General features: G+C 29.8%; 1 protein-coding gene across 2 annotated transcripts in view; it reads right to left on the bottom strand.

Annotated features, from left to right (window-relative positions):
- LOC107442412 (hexosaminidase D) overlaps positions 1-16,244 on the bottom strand; it is a 206,672-nt gene that overhangs the window by 79,935 nt on the left and 110,493 nt on the right. Inside the window, exon 1 of one of the 2 annotated variants that reach the window (XM_087156962.1) lies at positions 1,011-1,175. The exons of the other annotated variant lie outside the window; for it this stretch is intronic. The gene's annotated coding sequence lies outside the window, so the exon portion shown is untranslated. Of the gene's footprint in view, positions 1-1,010; positions 1,176-16,244 lie in introns of those variants that run through there. 2 annotated transcript variants of the gene reach the window in all.

Below are 16,244 nucleotides of genomic sequence, written 5' to 3'. Positions count from 1 at the left end.
CAGTAAAAAAAAAAAAATTATATATATATATATGCGAAAGATAGTAAAGATGGTGACAAGTGAGAAAAAAACGTTGGAGATGAGGCGTGTATTTAGGAAAAGGAAAGAAAGTAAATAAAAAGAGTACTACATTATTAGGGTTCACACCAGAAACGAAAATTTAGTGGTCCAATGGAAACATCTAGATACTCGTTTAGTGGTCAAAAAACTTAATACGGTAGAGGAAAATAAATTGAACATTACAATTACATAATCCATGTTATTATGCTCGTCAAAAATTATTAATTGTCATCTATAATACCCTGAAACTAATTAAGCTCATTACCTTATAATAATTGAAAGATTAGTGTTTACTAAATTTAAGTGAAAACAAATCTAAAATAATAAAATCTAGAATTGGACCATTTTAAAATGAAATAAAAATTTTAACAAAATGAAGAAATTCCATTAAAAGTTTAAAAAAATTGTGTTTGTAAATGCTTTTTTACATTTATATTTTATACGTATTGCATATTAATTATGATTTTTGTCGCAAAAAGTAATTTAAGTACATTAGTAAAATTTTTAATAATATTTTGTTCATGTTATTACATTACACTAGCTACTCTATAATTTTTGCATTTTTCAATTATATTTTTAATACTAAAGAAAGAAAAAAAAACGTTTTCTTTGCTCTGATTTCTATTTTTATAAAACTTTACATAAGAAAGAAAAATTTATTTACTCAACAATATTATTATTTTGAGTTCCAGTTCTACTGTTTATTCTCCAGTCGTTTAAAAAAAAATTCTATTGGGACAATTATTTCTATTTTTAATCAAACAAATAAATAAATGGCATTAAGATAGAAAACTGATAAACAGATTAAATAAATTTAATTTATGCTTAAGTGATTTCTTCAAAAACATGTTTATTGTTGCTTGAACGCGGAAACCACAACAAAAAGGTAGTTCGCCAATTTTTAAAAAAGTATCACTGTTACGTTACATAAAAGTAAACGAAAAATATACCTTAACCATTAAGATAAACTTAGAAATATCCATCTAAGTTGTGTCGTTTAAAATCATTCTCTCCTTTTTTTTTCTTCTTCAATAAGTTTTCAATGACTAATATACTTCCTGGAAAGCATGAGTTATATTGTAAGCTCTTAAAAGTGGGTGTGTTTCGGCAACAACTACCTCTTTTGCAAGTTCAGCGCAGGTGAGATATTCGAACGCCAACCTCACAAAAAAGTAGGCCAAGTTCAATAAGTAAACAAACAGAAAAAGTTTCCTTTTCGTAGCACGTGCTTCAAATCAACATATAAAAAATAAAAACTAGACGAAAGTGGGAGTTGAATGTCATAGGCGGTGATAAAAGTTGATTTTCGAATGCAAAACACGCTCTCTTATCTGCCGTTATCGAAGAACTCAAAGGAAATATCACAAAAAAAGGTAAATAGAACAAAAACGATAATTACTTTTTTGATTCATCTTATTCAATAACAGAGGCCTTCAAAGTAATAGGTACACACTAGAGATGAGCAGTACATAGATTTATCGAGAAATATCGATATTTATTAAACATCACGATAATATTAGGAAAATTATTTAAATGATATATCGTGATAAATGTCGAATACAAGAGAATCATCAACAACGATAAATATTAAATAAGATAACGTCAGAAATATTTCTGGCAGGGTGAGTAGCAAAATCTTTCAAAAAAATAAGCACCTTTTAAGCACTAAAAATACTTTTAAGTACTATATACTATATAAATGCAAAATAATTATCAAAGACTTTACATGATCATGATAAAATAACTAGTTTCTGAGAAAGAACTATTTTTCTTAATTTAATTATATTAGCCACCATAAAAAAAATTGAGAGAATTTTCGGTTCGATTTCAGAGGGTGAAAAATGAAGCCGGAAAGTGAGAATGTCTCGCAAAATTCAGCAGAGTTGTGCATGAGAGTGCAAGAATCTCAACAAACCCAGCTTAGTTTAAGCAGTATATAATTTTATAATCAGTATATAATTATACATATTTTTTCAAACATGTAAAATTATCGGCTCTTTCATGTGGTTCGCGACGGTACGCCGCATTGTGTTTGAATGAATTGTGAAAACATTGAATAGAACAAAGTGAAAACGACGCTTTTGCATAATACATGGCGAAAATCTCAATTTCGAAAAGGGAAAATGAAGCACTTTTTAAAAACACTGAATAAATAAGCACCTTAAAGGGTTTTTAAAAAACGAAAATAAGCACCTTTAAGCACTTTTTAAAAACGCTACGCACCATGACTGATAACGATAAAATCAAAACTATTACCAACACCGATAAATATTGGGAATATTATCACTAACGATAAATACCCCAAGTTTAGATATTACCCTAAGTAATTGCGAATAAGATAATACCCTAAATTTTGATTGATTTCATTTTAATAAGAAAATAGAAACCAACTTAATATTAATGTTTAAGTAATTAAACTGGAAAAACATCGCAAAATATCGATGAATATATATCGATATTTTCTAAAGATTCCGATACCGGATATATATAATTCACGTCTGTTTTTGGAAATATCTTTTTCAAAAGACTAAGTAAAAAGAGTTTTTGAAGTGAAGATATGAAAATTATTTATTTATAACGAGACTATATTTCCGTTACAACAACAAAAAAATTATTTTCAGGTAAACACATTTTTTCTGCTGTTTGAGCGAACAATATTATACGAAAAACGACAAAATGAAAGAAAATTTCTGGTATAAATACTTCCTTGATCCTATTGTTGATTACATAACAGCATCAATATTCAGTGATATAAATGTATAATATAACACTCTAGTTTCTTTTATTGCTATTTTAACATTAAATATATGTATTTGCTTATAAAAAATGTCGAATTAACGATTATTCTATCTGCCATTAAGAATTGACACTGCAATCGACTTTTACAGCACAATTTCTATTTGAATTTTTCGGTCAAACATATTGATTGCTTTAAGAAGATATTTAGAATTATTATTATTATCTTATTATTTCCATACATGTTAAAACTTGCCAAGCACGAATGCACTTCATTAAATTGAATAAAGAAAGAAAAAAAACGCAGAATTTTCCCAGATTAAAATTATTTAAACTCTGCATAAAATACATTAAGTTGCTAATAAAAATTTAAAAAAAAAAAAAATTACAAGCGGAAGTGTTAATGAACGTAGATTCTTTTACACGCTTGACTTGAATTTTAATAATAAAAAGAGAAATGGTAAGATTCTGATTGAAAACAGCAAATTATTTATAGAAAACATCAAATGATTTGATTGAAAACAGCTAATTATAAACAGCAAAACATCACAAAAAAAACTAATTCGATTTCCATCAATAAATGGTAGGATTCACATGGCAGCCTTTGTTGATCCACGGAAAGAAAATGCGCTGAAGCGATAATTATTTTATTTTTCTCGTCTTTAATTAAATGAAAAATAACAAAAATAATACGACTGCGAAATTTGATATTGATCAGTATTTATTTCTGAATATATTATTTTTTTAAAAAAAGGAAGAAAAGATTTTTTCCTAACTTTAAAAAAAAAAAAAAAATAACCATGTCATACAGATATAAGTTAAATAGAAAACAAAAACTTTTTTTATTCCATTAAACTAAGTCTGGGAAAAAGATAGAAAGAAGAAAAGATTTCAGCTTTAAGTAATTAATAAATAAAATTATTAATGTGTTTAAAAGTTACTCTCAATGATAAACCGGAAAGAATTGTGATTCAATTGAAAAATGTATTTATCTGTAAGATTTTTTTTTCTTTAACACAATTTTAAATAATGTAAATTAGGAACAATCTCCCCCCCCCCCGTTCATTTCTTTCCCTCTTTAAATTCGTTTCGTTTTCCTACATTCCATTTTTTCTTTTTCTCTCATTTCTTTTCTTTACCTTCAATCTTCGTTGCTTAGAATTTTTTTTCTCGTTACTTTTTTCCCTTTTTGCTTCTTTCCTCTCGTCTTGGTTCTCTTCGTATTTTATTTTTTACCATACATCACACTATGATTGAAATAAAAAATTTTTTATACCAACGTGTAACTTCTAAATAAATATAAAGTATTAAATGAAACACAAAAAAATAGGTTTAAATAAATAAATACATTTTTGTCTGGTAAGTCAAATATTTAAGAAAGTCCTCTTTCAGCAGGAAAAAAAAAAAAAAAAAAAAAAAATTCTAATTCGAAAGAAAAGAAAAAAAGGCCAAAAAGAATTTTCTGAATGAATCCTGTATTTTTTTATTTTATTCGGTTATAGTAATTTCCGTTAAAGGCGTACATAACCAATTAGAATTATATTAAGTCCAGATAATGTAAGCAACAAGAGAGATTATGTAAGCATGAGACAAATTATCAGAAAATACTGACAATCACGTTCGTTGCCGGATCACATGATATTGCGTGATGGAATTTTTTCCAATAGTTTGTGTGTCAATAAAACAGATTAGGTGGTATCAAGATGCAAAGCATATTATTATCCAACTATTTTTGCAGAAAACATGTTTTATCTTGACAATAACATAATATTGCTTTGGGTACATAAGCTCTAATCTAAGAAGTTATTAAAATTTTTGTAATTTGCTCTAATCTAAGAAGTTATTAAAAATTAACCCAACCTATTCCTATTTCTTTTCCTTAAAGACGACAGAACAACCTATACATGTTTAATCCTCTCTCTCATCCATTACTCATTTACTCCTCCTCAACTGGAAAATGATTCTTGATTTAAATTTGCATTTTATAAAATAATTTTATTTACAGTAAATTTGTATTTTTATTGGAAGTCTCCTATGGAAAAAAAATAATCATAAAAAATTGTTAATATTTGCCTTTGGTCAATAATTTTGAAATTTGGCAAATACTTTTGATATTTGGCTAATTAACTGGCTAATAATTCGGGCCCAGACCATTCCTAATCAATACCGTCAGTTTTTTTTTTTCCTTATTTAATTTTAAAAACAGTTAACTAAAAGATCAAAACCCGATCGTTTTCTTTCTATAATTTAAAACCAATAAACTTGAAATCGACAACTAAAGTAGAAGACTTATCGGTAGTCTTTAACTGTAACTGCAGTTAGTTCACTCGGAAAAATTTTTATTTTGACATGCAGACGCCGTAGATAATACTCTAAGCTTTCCAGATCTTTTCCAGAATCTCCTTGGGATCCAGTTTTTTCTTCTTGTTTTTGTTAGAAAACCGTTGCCATATATCGATCCATCTGAAGATAAATCGTCTGCGACAGAATATTTTTTTTTGATGTTCTTTCTTCTATATTTGAACAGTTAAAAATATAGCGGGCGCTAAAAGCATTTGTAATCCACTGGGGATGTTCTCCCGAAACGGGAAAAATATCACTCACCAGAAAGAATGTACTATTTATATATACTTCAGAAAAGTATCTCGGTGTCTGGGAACTGGGAAAATAATTACATAATGAATATATTTCATTTATTTCAAGTGATCTATCTTTCACTGCTATAAAAGGAAATTGTATGGGGAGAAAAAAGAAATAGAAGACTTATGTATCGAATAAAGTGCATTAAAGAATAATATTTTTCTTAATTCCTTTTAGAAGTTTTATTATGTCTATCGTAACAGAATTAACCATGGTTCATTATCGCCGTGCATTTTTCCCCATATAGTTAAGAAAAGCGGAATTATTATACATCGCTGAAGAATGTATTTTCCTTTATTTTCATACAAGATACTGATAAGTATTTTTTTTTTTAAAGATCAATCTGAATATTTCTCTGATAGATCGAATTTAATCTACCTATTTATGCAAAAAAAGAATTGTCAGGAAATATTAAGTTCGGAGGAAAAATCACGGATTTTCATAATGGCAGTTACTCAGGGAAAGAGGATAAAAAAATTTCAAATTTTTTCCGTTAACTATGTAGTAGCTACTAAAATTGTAATTTCTAATAGCTTTGATGATGTAACTTCATAAAATGCCGCCAACTGTGAAATAATTTTCCAATGCAATTGTGTTAAGTAGAAATCTTGAAAAGAAATTTTTTTCCAGGAAATATATTAAATAAGAAATGGAACTTGAATCGGCAAACTATAGTTGAAATAATTTAAAATGTTTTTCCGTTATTATCCTTCAAATGTTTTTGCCTTAACCTTTGATTTCGCAAAATGTATAAAAATGTTGACAAGCCTCTTAGGATTATACATAATATTAAAAATTCAGAATTAATAAAAATGTATTTACCGAGAGTAAAGTTTAATCCTTTTAAAACAAATAAATTATTGTTTATTCAAAGTTTCGAATTTCTGAGTTATTATCAGTACTTTCCTATCTTTGCAAAGAGTAATTAAATTATATTATCTTGTATAAACCTTGCACAAACAGGTTTTCAGCATTAGCAGCATTAAAATATTAACAATAATCACTTACAGGATTCAACTAAGAGGATTATACAATTAAAGAGGATCAAAACCTTGAGTTCTAAGATACTTGGAACGGGTATCTGAGAATATAATTGAGCTTATTTCGAAATAATGGACTTAATTTTATCTCTAAGTCCGATACAAAAATTCTTTTTTAAACAGTAAGTTTAAGGCATTCAATAATTCCTACATTCTCTATCGATCCTCCATTCAATGAAAAAAATAGTGTGCTTAATTATTTAGTATATTTAAGATTCTACTTTGTAGCAATTAAGATGACATTTAATACTTACAGTGTGCAAAAAGAAGGGCCACTCTGAATAACTTTTGATCTGATGATCGGATCTTCTTATTCTAGGACACAATGGTTCGAATAAGCGACCTCAAACTCAAGTATGATAAATTAATTAGTGCAAGCGATATTTTAAGATATTAAATAAGACAGAAAAAGTATTTTCTCTGAATAAACATGGCTTTTTTTTTCTTCTACGGATTCAGATTTCTGACATCCCAAATATAAGGGGGAAGGGGAATTTGCAATTTGGGAAATATAGTCCCAAAAGTTTAGTCAAGAGAGCGGTCAGTTGCACCCCTTCATGTTAATTTTACTTTTTGCGTATTTCACTATATCTCGAGAAATTTTTAAGCGAATCGAAAAATTCTAGTACACAATTACAAAATGTGTTTACCCTAAGATGTAAAAAATAACTTTCAGTAAATATTTAATATTTTATTTAATAATAGTCGAAAAAAATTTTGCATAGTAATGTAGATAATTTTTTCATATTTTAAAGACTAAAGATTTTACATGGCGAAATACAAAATTTTACAGAAATTGGTCAAATAGTTTTTGTGAAATCAAAATTAAAAATACGACTTTTTAAAATCCGTTTTCTTAGAATCTTGGTCACAGTTGTCTATTATACTTTTATAAAATTTATTGATTTTAAAAAAATATCAATGTAATTTCTTATTTCTAATTTTGTATTTACTTAACTATTATATTGATCCAGCTAAAATACTTAAACATCTATTTCAGCTTGATTATCGTGAAACTGTTAGAATATAACCATTTCCGGAACTGCATTTCTGAATAATTTCAAATTGGTTATAATTTTGAACATTTTTGTATCATATATGAGTGTTACCCGGCACGGGATACCGGGTAACTTGGCGGGGTCTGGGTAGTAAATTTCATTTACCCGTTACGGGTCAGGAAAAAAATCCGGCCGGATAGCCCGTAGCGATTTTCTAATCCAGAGATGTTTAACAACCCGCTGTCCTGTTTGGCTCTTAAATAATAATAATAAAAAACTAGATTCTTGACTCAAATTTTTTTTTTTTTTAGTTCAAGTAATAATTTTTAAAACAAAAACTCGCATTATAATTGCGACCATTTTCAAAAAAGAGAAAAATCTTTGAAAAAAAAATTAAAAAAAAAAAGTGCGTTGTTAAAGGCCGTTGGATTGTAAATTTAGCTACCAGGTGCATACATATCCTATCAATGGATCAAAAGTTAATTAAGGAGCTTCGTTTCCCCCCCCCCCCCGCCGCATACTTATGCCTCAGTGATACCTTAACATTGAAAATTTTATACAATTAACCTTCTATTCCTTAAATATTCTTCTTCACGCAGACAAGTGCAGAGCCCGAACACCTATCGGGGGAAAAAAAAAAAGAATCGAATGGGAAAACTAAAGTTTATTTTATTTTTTTAAAAAAAAGTTAACTGCGTTCAATCTAAAGATTTTTAAGCGTATCTCAGCATTTTTCTTAAGCTCAAGTCAACGGTGAGTAAAATGACAGAACGGGGATGTGTTTTCGAATCTAATATTTGCTCCCGAAGCCCTTTGAGATTTCTTTGGCAGACCAATTCGAATTCTGGAGGATATTCGAAACAATCTCCAATGCAGATAAGGAACTTGAATCGAAGGAACCTGTTTTGTGAATTGCATATTATGTCATTTTAAACAAACAATGGGTTAAAAGTATGAAAGCATTTTCGTTTCAATGTGCAAAAAGAATAATAAAGCTGTAAGGAATTCAAAAGAAAAAAAAATTTTCCAACCAAAATTTTTTTTTCATAAGTAGTCTGTTTCATTTCACATCATAGATACATTAGAAAGAGAAAAAAAACTTTTTTAATAACGAAAATACATGACTTGCACATAACTTATTCGTAAAAGTAAAATACTGACCAATGATTAAGAATTGCGGAACGTGTTTCTTTTTTATAAAATGAATGAATTCCCAAAACAATTGAAAAAATAAATCCCGGGGGAAAGGCTATAATATAATGTCACCAAATATGAACTATCAAGTTTCAGGGTTTAAGCTAGCATTATTAATACATATTTTCGATTCTTCAAATTTATTATTTCAAAATCCGCGTTTGTATTCGGAAAAAAAAATGGAATGTTCTTCACACAAAAATTAGGAATATTAGGACAAAAAACTAAAGATCAGGAAAAAGTATATTTATTAGGAATACGAACGAACATCTACGAATCCAAAAACTAGAAATTAAACAATTTTACTCAACAAAGGTTCAATGCCAAAGGCATTGAACTGTTATTGTGTACCACCGAGGTTTGATCCTCGGTGGCCGCTGGAAGCCCAACGAATTTCAGATTGCAGGGAAGAAAAGATGGCATTGGGCAATGCAATGCTAACTGACCGCATTGCCACCATCAAGCCGTTGGTCACGAAAATGTATAGCCTTCACCTGCATGACCCCCTCATCCGCAACGGGCTGTTGCGGGAATACTTTACTTTTAATTACAAATGTGAAAAAAATTAAAAGGGAAAACTATATTTTATGCTGTATTAAATTTCATTTGTTTTAAATTTGAACTATTCAATTATTAATTAACGTTAGTTTTAGTTTCTTCCATTTCCTTCACTTTCCCCCCCACTTTCTTTCAGTTCCCTGGAAGAAATTAGGATTCCTCAGGACGACTGCCATCCCCGCTTTTAATGAAGTATTTTACTAAATCGAATAAAAAATTTAAAAAATATTAATATGCGGATGACCCCTCAGTTATTAAATTAAAAATGTTATGATATTAATATGTTGATCGAATTAAAATCAAATAAACAATGAAATCAACTAACATTTATGAAACAACCTAGTCTCCATCACAAAAGATTTGATTTTATCTTCTAAAAACAGAACATATGTATATGATCCCCAATTCCTCCTTATAAAATTTAATGCTAAGAACATCATTTTCTTTCTTTTACATTCTTATTCAAGGAACCTAAAAATTCTGAAATAAATTCGAGTATATGCGTCAATTATCTTAGTATAATTTGCTTATATATTCCTAATTTGAAATTTTAGAATTGTTAATTATGTCTTGAAGAAAGCAAAATTCTTTGAAAATGAGGATCGTCTGATTATATCCTTTTAAATTATTCTTTACTTTCTATTCGCTTTGAAAGAGCTTAATTAATATTAAAACTAATTATATTTTCACTTTCTAAACGCATATTAAACGAAATAATAATGAAATTACTGAAATGATTATCTTTATAAAAGTTTTAGCAGTCAGTTTTAAATTATAAATGCATAAATAGTTAGCTTTAAATTTTACAAAAGGGATATCTAGAAGTCGAATGAAATCCTATTTTCAAAAAAAAATATTGATGCACCTAGTTGATAGTACATTGTATGGTTCCTTGATGTCTTTTTTAAATCAAAAATTAAATTATTTAGATTAATTAAATTTAATGACAATTTGTGCAGACACATCAAAGTATTAATTCACATTTTTGATTGGTATGCTTAGAAAACAAATGTAGAATTCAAAATTAATAAGCTTATTTTTGGACTCCCCCTAGTCTGCAAAAATAAGCAAATCACAACCTCTTTGCTTACGTAAGAAAATCGCAACCACGCTGGTTTTTGGTTTGACTTTTACTCTAGTTATCTAACTTAACGATTAAATTCAAATAAAAGATGTTGCTTTGAATAAAACAAAATTTCATTTTAAAAGATCTGAAGTCTTTCTATGTATACATTTTTTATTAGATTTTTTTTTAAATGTTGCTTTATAAGAAAATTTTGAAAGTAAGGAGATTTTAATGTCTTATGTAAGCACGGCTCATACCCCTCTCCACCCTTTGTCAGAAAAAAATAAGCAAATCACAAACCCCCTATCAGATGCTTACGTAACATTTCAGCAACCCGTTTCAGTCAATCCTTTTAAAAGCACAAATGATAACAATGATAAAAGTTGTTAATTTTTTGTTGAAAAACATACAAAAAATGTGCTCAATGAAAAAATGCATATGAACACACAAAGTACTGAAGATACAAATAAATAATAATTCTACGAAGATACAATTAAATAATGATTTTAGTAATTTTTTCATTAATTTTAAAGCATTTAACAATACATTGTTCATTAAACATTCAGAAAGCGTTAAAAAATAATAAAAGTAGTCATCAAAAATGAAAACTTTTTCTCGAAGCAACTTTTCTAAAAATTAATAAATTAGCAAAATATAAAAAATTTCAGCAATGCGCTGCAAGTCAGCGTGGGAAAAGATTCCTTTTCACTCACCAGAAGCTCTTTACTGTCCAACAAGATCATAATTCACAGAACTATAGGATCTGGCTTGTAGACGCTTCAAGCAACTCGGCAATTGTTGAACATCGCCAAAATCTGAAGTCGGTCATGGTCAGGGACGGAATTTGCACAAGCAGCAAAGCACCTCTGGTTTTTATAAATAAATGCTCTAAAATAAATCAAACAGTGTACCAGCGGGATATTCCAAAAGTTGTTGCACTTTCGTGGGTCAAAAGCATTTCGGCAATGTAATTAGACTTTTCAACAAGGCTCCAACTCACAAGGCCAAATATGCACGATAGTGCTGCAAGGCGCATTTTCGGAGCATATCATCAAAATAATAGCCACCCCACTCACCAGATCTCAATTTCAAGGATTACAGTGTATGGTCCATTTTGGAGTTCACGGTCAACACTAAACCACACAAAAGTTGGGACTCATAAAGTAATCGATTCGGCGGAAATGGGATAGATAAGCTACTCTAATTTATTTGCTACATTTCGTTTTTAATCATGTTATATTGGGGCCGGAATAGCCTGGTTGGTAAGATGTTGGATTCTTGCTCGTGAGAACGCGAGTTCGAATCCAGCCGGCCGAAGAATCCCCGTGTATTAAATGGTGAAAGTTAAATTTGTCTGGATAACAAAGCCCTCCAAGTTCCCATAACAAAACAATACCTCTGTGGGTACTGATATAGGGGTTCCCCTGTCTTCTGGATTGGGTTCAAAATGAGAAGGCTACGGAGTTGAACATATCGTAAACTCAAATTTGGGTCGGCTGTTCAGAGACGGTTATAAAAGAAAATGAAGTAATGTTAAAAATTGTCTGTCCACGTTTTCTTTTGGCCTGTATAAGATCACTTTAAGATTTGAAGTTAAGAATCTGATTGCGTAATGGATGTTTGTACGCAATAGGAAGAAAAGAATAACCATAAGATCCGCCTAAGAACTGAAATAAATAAATCCAATCAAAAGATATTCACCATGCTAAAACTGAGTGCGATGACTAGTTGGAAATAAATATCAAAGAGATCACTTTAAAACCCAAAGTAAAAACATGAATCTGGATAAATTCAGGTGGAAAAAAAATTTATAGATAAACAGATTTTAAAAAAATCTCAAACTAATCAAAGCTTTGAAGTGCAAAATGCAAAGATATCCAAGACAGGGCCCACGCCCAAAACACCCAACTTTCTACTCTTTTCGCATCATAAAGCTTTGACAAGCCCCTAATCCGTGTCTGTTTACACCAAAGCGATAGGATCTCACAGAATCGATAGCCACGCTTAATAGATCACCTCACGGCAAAGAGAAAAAGAAAGAAGAATGTTTTTAAAAATAGAAAGAAGAAGAAGACGCGTGCCAGAGACGATGTCTCCATTCATTTGGAAGTCTTTACCTGAAAAGGTTTCTCGAAGATAAAGTGTCCAAAGATCGAGGACATCTTTTAATCTTCTCAAAAGAAAGGGACATGATAAATGTCTCTGGATGGTTGGACGCGCGTCTTTTGGAGATTAAAGATCATATTTCCACGTCGCGTGACAACAAGGGTATTAACCACTAATGATCCCCTTGTATAAAAAGATTGATTCTCCTTTTCGGCGATAACGACCGCTCTTAATATCCGACAGAAATAAAAAATACCTAGTAAGAATTACAAGTTCTTACGATTTTAATTATTAAGGTTAAAAAAAAAAATAGTTTACAAAATAAATAAATCACATGGAAACGAGGAAAACATGAGTAGATGCAAGTTTCAAAGCAGCCACGCCCTAAAAAAAATGAGTTTATAACTTTGGACCATAAAATCAATACACTGAACTTAAATAAAGTGCAAATTTGCTGCGATCTTAATAAGGTGCTAAATTGAACGAAGTTTCCGTTAAGTTGATATTATAATCAAATTTAAGAAGTATATATGAATATGGTTTAACGGAGGACCTTATTAATGTTGTAGCAAATGTAAACGATATTAAGGTTCAGCACGCTCACAAAGAATATGGAGATGGATGTTTTTTTTCTGCCTTTCAGCTGCGAAAATAACAAAGTTGTTAATAAAATGCATTTTAGAAGTGTTTCTTTTTTGCTTATTTTTCAGTAGTTCCTAATCTTTAATAAAATTCCCTTTCCTTGCTAAAATTATTTTCATGAATCTCATACATAAAATACCACCGAGGAGTTTAGATAAATAGTTCAAATAAATTATAAATTATGGGGGGGGGGGGGGGGTATGGTAATCGTTGCTTTGTAATAAATAACTACAGCCAGTTTTGTTTTTATGTCTTATTTTCTGACTTTCTTGTTCGTGGAAGAATTACTACCGTTAAAAAATAATTCAACACTTGATTTTTCGCACGAATATGCTGTATAATGTACTATACGGAATAATCAATCTTTCTTTCAAGTATAATGTACTGTACCGAATAACCGAACTTTCTTTCAAGTATAATGTATTGTACCGAATAATCAATCTTTCTTTCAAGTATCCCCCATATCTAAATAAGGTTTTTTATTATCCAAATATTCAACATATATTTCCAGAAAAAATAGAATAAATAGTAACTTGCAAATCAATTGGCTTTGATATACATATATATACGTTTGAAATATCAATAATGTGTATGGAATTAGAAATAATTTGTCAGTGCTTTGTTGAAATAAAAACTTTCAATAACCTTATCCAAATATAGGTGTCGAATAAGTCCTCCAAATAACCGAAGTTCTATACTTTCTGGAAAATTCGAAACTATCCAAGTCTTATAATACAAGCTATGCTATTATTTTATTAATATCTATTAATTTAGATGTCCATTCCCAGTACAGACATAAATCAAGGCACCGCTTTATTATTGTTGGTTTTTCTCGAACGTTTTGTCTTCGGCAATAACCACTGTCTTGCTGTCGCTTTTTATGGCCACGTCGGAACGTGTCATTTACCTAACGACATGTTCTCGAACTTTTCAGTTGTTTTCTTCCATTGTCTCTCTCTCCGATTGTAAATGGAATCTTTCTGTTGCGGTCATATCCATTTCGTTCGATCAAGGTCCCTCCCACACTAATACTGACAGTTCTTTGTGACCTGCATGACCTCGGTGGATGCATCATCCGATCCAAGCTTGGCTCGACATCTAGTTGTGATAGTGTCGTTCTTATTATGTGGTGGATTGTTTTCGTTTTTAGCGGACGTGTGCTCTTTAAATTCATCCATAAACGATCGCTATTCATGACTTAATAGTACTATTCATGACTAATAGCAGTTCCTTTTGTTTCTTTCGTTAATTCAAGCTTATTTGGCGATCAATATCTTTTGAAGACAATGTTAAGTAACTCAATTTTCTCGAAGAACTAAATTAGAGTTACTGTACATACGAGGACCGAAATACAAAAGTGAAAAATATTAAACACACATTATATATATCTATATGTTATGGTAAAACACCGAAATCTGGAGAATGTCGACATTCACCGGTGAAAGTTAACATTCACGTAGTCGCTTGATGTATGTCCGAAATATTTGCTAAATACCCTTATTTCTGACTCTCACCGGTGAATGTCAACAATCACATAGTCGCTTTGGTGAATGTCCAAAATATTTGTTATATCCAATTTTATATTAATTTATTCGTTAATATTATTATATTTATTTGATATATTTATATTTATTCTATATTTTAATACTTACTGACGATAGATTAGAAGAAACATCAGTGCTTGGAGTATCGGGCAAATATATACCGGGCAATGGCACTTGACCTTAAAAAACATCAGTGTAGGGTATACCGGCAAAATGTATACCGGGGCAGTGGCACCTAACCTTAAAAAACATCAGTGTAGGGTATACCGGGCAGTGGCACTTAACCTTAAAAAAACATCAGTGTAGGGTATACCGGGCAAATGTATATCAGGAAGTGGCACTTAACCTTAAAAAAACATCAGTGTAGGGTGTACCGGGCAAATGTATACCGGGCAGTGGCACTTAACCTTAAAAAAATATCAGTGTAGGGTTAAAATATCGAATAAATGTAATTATATCCAAGAATAAATTCATACCAAATCGAATGTAATAAATATTTCGGACATTCACCAAAGCATATCTGTGATTGTCGACATACACCGGTGAGGGTCCGAATGTACAAGAATGTAATGAAATATTCGATCTTTCACCGACGTATTTGTCGACATTCACCGGTGAAAGTCAAGAACCACTGATTTCGGTCTTTCGCTGTGACATATATATATACAGTCGGACCTCTATTTAACGAAGTCGCTAAATCCCGATAATAATTTCGTTATATGGAAAATTCGTTAAATAGAAAATCATCTTTTGACAAACTTAAACGACACAAAACAGGTTTCAAATTCATAAACACTAGACATAATTAAAATACCAATGGATACACCTTTATATTGTAAAGTAGTATCTACTATTTACAGTACCCTTCCAAATTATTAGGGACACTTAAAATTTCTAAAAAATTGTCATTTTTCAAAGCGTCATAACTTTTTCAAAAATGAATCAATTTTCATAAAAATTTCTGGATACCATGTTCAGGTCTTCTACTTTCACCTAAAAGTTACTAATTTAATTTATCTCAATTTTTTTGCAAAAATTTACGCTTTTGAGCAAAGAAATTTTTTTTTTTAAAAAATGTCAAGTCTGACAAGTTGCTACTTTGTAACAAAATTTTTTGCATAAAAATTATTATTTACACATTAAAGTACAAGACATTAACTTTAAAACGCGCTAACGTAAATGACTTTACGATTTTTTTTGACCGAGATATGAGATTTTAAAAAAGTTTTGCCATTTATTGTGAAAAGTGAGTTGTGGCAGTATTTTTGGTGAAAGAAACCTGGAATAGCCCAGATATTATTGCAAAAGCAAGAGCTGGTATTAAATGTATGCCGCGAAGAATAAACGCAGTTATACAAGCAAAAGGACATGTTACAAAATATTAAGATTTTTTTATTATATTTGTTTTTGTAGAAATGTTTTTGAATTTTATTATAAAGTTAACTTTCTTGAGTCGTTTTTTAAAATTTTATTGCAAATTTACAAATAATGTTCTTGTTTGTAATAATGTTTTAAATAAAAAAACTTAATTAATCCGAATAAGAAAGTTGCAAAAAAATAATACTAAATACTAAATAATTTTCGAATTCACATTAATTTCGTTTTCACTATAAATGACAAAAAATTTTCAAAATCTCATATCTCAGTCACAAAAAATCGT

Source organism: Parasteatoda tepidariorum, chromosome 2, assembly GCF_982258835.1.
Source record: "Parasteatoda tepidariorum strain Cologne lab strain chromosome 2, Ptep-v5.0, whole genome shotgun sequence".
NCBI classification, from domain to species: domain Eukaryota; kingdom Metazoa; phylum Arthropoda; class Arachnida; order Araneae; family Theridiidae; genus Parasteatoda; species Parasteatoda tepidariorum.
The sequence above is the reverse complement of the archived record's forward strand: the minus strand, read 5'-3'. Positions and strand labels throughout refer to the sequence as shown.